This window comes from Nicotiana attenuata, unplaced genomic scaffold, assembly GCF_001879085.1.
Source record: "Nicotiana attenuata strain UT unplaced genomic scaffold, NIATTr2, whole genome shotgun sequence".
Taxonomy (NCBI): domain Eukaryota; kingdom Viridiplantae; phylum Streptophyta; class Magnoliopsida; order Solanales; family Solanaceae; genus Nicotiana; species Nicotiana attenuata.
The window spans coordinates 129006-133446 of record NW_017671708.1 but is presented as its reverse complement, the minus strand read 5'-3'; positions in this window follow the sequence as shown (position 1 = coordinate 133446).

The window sequence follows — 4441 nt, the reverse complement described above, 5'->3', positions numbered from 1 at the left end:
TCAATATTAAATACTGGAAAAAACAAGATAGAATATAAATTTTCATGTCAATGCTTTATTATTCACAAAGTTCATGTCCTATTTTAATTTTCAACCATTTTTTTATCCAAAGCAGTAAGAAAGCCGTTTCAAACACCACATATATTGACTCGTCGGAAAACCATGACAATAGCATCATTCTCTATTTTTTCTTTTTCAGCGAATCGCGCGAGAGAAAAAAAATGATATAACAGTTGACAGATTAAATACAAAATTCGTATATATTTAATACAAATTTCGAAACATACCATATTCTCAATTCATTTGTTCAATAATGGTTATTTATTTTTGTTTAAATTGATTTTGCTAATTTTGAAGGTTAGGAAGAGAGTTAAGTTCAGATCTGACTGAATATAGAGTTAGAGGTTTAAAAGGTTGTTTTGACTTCTGATGAAGTTATGAGAACTTCTCTTTGAATGTAGTTTTGTAATGAAAGAATTACCTCCTACGTCAGTCGGCCCAATCTCACAACCAAAAATAGCCCATATTTTTAAACTTTACCCGGCATAGCCCATTTTGCAGATAATGCTTAAAAAATATTTCATCGGTTAACCTAGCGTGGAGAAGAGAACTAGACAGCCTCCTTTATCCTTTTTTTTTCTTTAACTTTCAGAGTAAAGATATCGATGACGAAGTCAATCGAGAGGTCACCGGCAAAGTTAACGATGTCATCGGAAAATAAATATTGCGGTGGATAACATCCTTTACCCATTTTTTCCTTCAATTTTCAAGGTAAAGAGGTCGACGATAAAGTTAGTGAAGTCATCGGAGAATGAATCTCCGGTGGTGAATAGCTGTTTTTACCCACTTTATGTTATTTTTGTTCTACCGGAAAAGAATCCGTTTAAAATTGAACCACTTTGTGTTTTAGCAAATGATTTGCTCTGGTGTTGTATTCAGACAATTTTCAAGTTCTTCAGATGATGTTCCAGTTTTATCTTCTTTTATAAAACAATTCCATCTCCATCTTCTCTCCTCTTTAATTTTCAGATCTAACTTCCTCTGAAAAGCTCTCTTTTGATATTTTGGTACTGAAATAGAGGTGTAATATTGAACATAAGATGTGTTCTGGTATAAATATTGTATAACCACAATTTATACACACTTATACATTATTGTATAATTGTGTATAATTGTGTATAAATGTGTATATATGTTCATAACATCACGTAATTATTTATTTCTCAATGTATAAGGATATATATACATTGTCATTATATAAGAGGCCTCCATGGAAGTTTGACACTTATCTTCTTCTTCTTTCTCTTATTCTTTTGATATACATTATTATACATTCCATATACAAGTTTATACATAGTTATACATCACTATACATGTACTGCATATGTATAATCAAATAATTTTTTTCATCTTTTCTTACTTTTTCTAGAATAACTCATGTATAAATCTACTTTCCTTGTTGATTTCTCCGCCAAATCACGAACTTGCAGCAATTGTTTTTCAATTTTACCAAATAAGTTGAATCAGCGAAATTGAAAAAATGTAAGCTACTCGGTTCTTTATCTTGTTTACCATTTTTAGGAAGAATCCTTTAGCTCGAGCAACTTTATATTTTGATTATAGGATAATATATTAGGAGATCACTAAAGACAAATTGGCGGAGAAAGATCAAAATTAGATGACGGAAGAATTAGAAAATCTCATGACTTTACAAATCTTAGCCTATTATTTTTGGGATACAGATTTGTAAAGTTATGATTGGGTTATTATGTTGCAAGTCAGATGTGTGAGTTGTATTTATGTGAAATTATCCCTTTTGTAATTCAAGTGCGCCTTTACTTTTTGGCTTTTTAATGTTACGATAATTCATTCTTTATTTTTCGTTTTGCCCACAACAGAATAGGACTAATAGTTATAAACACGAAAATGTAGAAGAGAAAGTGACTATCAGAATTGTCTGGTTTTCACAATTTCTGCTAAAAGATAGTCGTATTTCCTGGCAATTAATACAACAAGCGGCAACACCAAAAGAAAATTGTTAAGCTAAAACCTGTTGGGATAAAAAATAAATATCCCGCCCAGGAATAATATCCACGATAAATAATAATAACACAAGAGAGTAACAACGACACCAAATATTTAACGGGATAAAATACAATACCCCAGCGGAGCAATATTACCACTATAATATTACAACTTAGTAGTGTCAAGAGACTACTACAACTTCGAAAGAAATAACACTCTTATTTTAACATCTCACTACGATATTACTCTCACTCACTATTTATCTCACAGACTACAATCTGTGGATTACTCTCTCTACGCTCTATTGCGCTCTCCTGATTTTTGGTGTGTAAAATGAGAAACCGAAGGGTGCTATTTATAGGAACTCTTGTCACAAATCAAACCAATCACAATGGTTGGTTTTGCAACTTGCAAATCTGTTTGCAAGTCTGTTTTGGTTATGCCATCGATTTGGTTACCAAAAATCAAATTTGCTCCTTTGCAAATTGCACAACTTTGTCAGACGTCCATTCAACTTGTTTTCTTCATTTTCTTTTTTTTTATTTCTTTTTATTTAAATGGGTCCCACAAATCTCTCCCTTGATTTTAATTTTTCTTCTTCATTCCAAGTCTTGATCTCAATCTCTGGAAATCTTCAAACTTGAGAGGCTTTGTGAAGATATTTGCAACTTGATCACGAGACTTCACATATTTGAGCTCGACTTCCTTCTTGGCAATGCTTTCTCTGATAAAGTGATACATTGTATCTATATGCTTGCTTCGATCATGATACACTGGATTCTTCGTGAGTGCCTGTGCGGATTTGTTGTCAATACAAATCTCCGTAGCTTCAATTTGTGGCAAATTGAGCTCCTTCAACAATCTTCTCAGCCAAATAGCATGACATGTACATGATGTTGCTGCTATATATTCAGTTTCACAAGTCGAGAGAGTAACAATTGATTGTTTCTTTGAACTCCAAGAAATAACAGAATCCCCCAAGAAAAATACAAAACCAGTTGTACTTTTTCTATCATTAATATCTCCCGCATAATCACTATCACAAAATCCCATAAGGTTGAAGTCATTAGAAGAAGAATAAAATAACCCAAAGTCAATCATACCTTTTAGGTAACGAAGAATTCTTCTAGTGACTTTCAAGTGAGTGGAGGTAGGAGCTTCCATGAAGCGACTTACTACTCCAACTGCAAAAAGTATATCAGGCCTGGTACAAGTCAAGTACCTCAAACTTCCCACAAGACTTTTGAAAAATGTGGGATCTACTTTTTCTCCTTCATCAAACTTGGATAGTTTTGTCCCACTCTCCATCGGTGCGTTCACGGGGTTGCAATCGAGCATGTTGAACTTCTTCAATATTTCTTTTGTATAGCTTTCTTGAGAGATAAAAATTCCATCCTCCATCTGCTTCACTTCTAGGCCCAAGTAGTATGACATGAGCCATACGTCTGTCATCTCAAACTCACGGGACATATCTTTCTTAAAAGTTTCAAACAAACTTGAGTTATTGCCCGTGAAAATAAGATCATCAACATAAAGACAAACAAGCAAGCTATCTCCATTAGTATGAACTTTAAGGTAAAGAGCATATTCATGGAGACTAACGAGTAAACCCATTGTCTTGAAAATATTTGTCGATGCAACTATTCCATGCTCGTGGGGCTTGCTTTAATCCATATAAAGCTTTCTTCAACCGCAACACTTTATCTTCAGGATTTTTGACCACGAAGCTCAATGGTTGTTCAACATAGACTTCTTCTTCAAGATAGCCATTCAAGAAGGCTGACTTGACATCTAGTTGATGGATCTTCCACTTCATTTGCGCCGCCAAAGAGATCAGCAAACGAATCGTCTCCATGCGGGCAACAGGTGCATAGACTTCTTCATAGTCAATGCCTTGCCTTTGCTTGTAGCCTTTAGCCACAAGTCGTGCCTTGTATTTCTCCACATCTCTATCAGCATTCTTCTTTATTTTGTATACCCATTTCACTCCAATTGCTCGATGACTCTTGGGAAGAGTTGTTAACTCCCAAGTGTTGTTCTTCTCTATTGACTCAATCTCCTCCTCCATGGCTTGTCTCCACTTTTTGTTTGTAACAGCTTCATCAAAGTTCATTGGTTCACTGTCAACAAAGAGATAATATAAAAAATCAAAATTAGTAACTTCTTCTGTGTCCTCATAGAGCTCTTGAATGCTCCTTGTCATTTGCGGCTGTTCATTTGAACTTTCTTGAGAAGAGGGAGATGCAACGTTGGTTGGAGAAGGAGGTGGAGTTGTATCCTGCACAGGTTCCACGGTCTCTGGTTCTTCTTCATCACCAAAGTATGGAAGAAAATCATATGAAGTTTCTTCTTGAGATTCCCAATCCCATGCCAATTCTTCATCAAATTCAACATCGCGACTTACCACCACCTTACC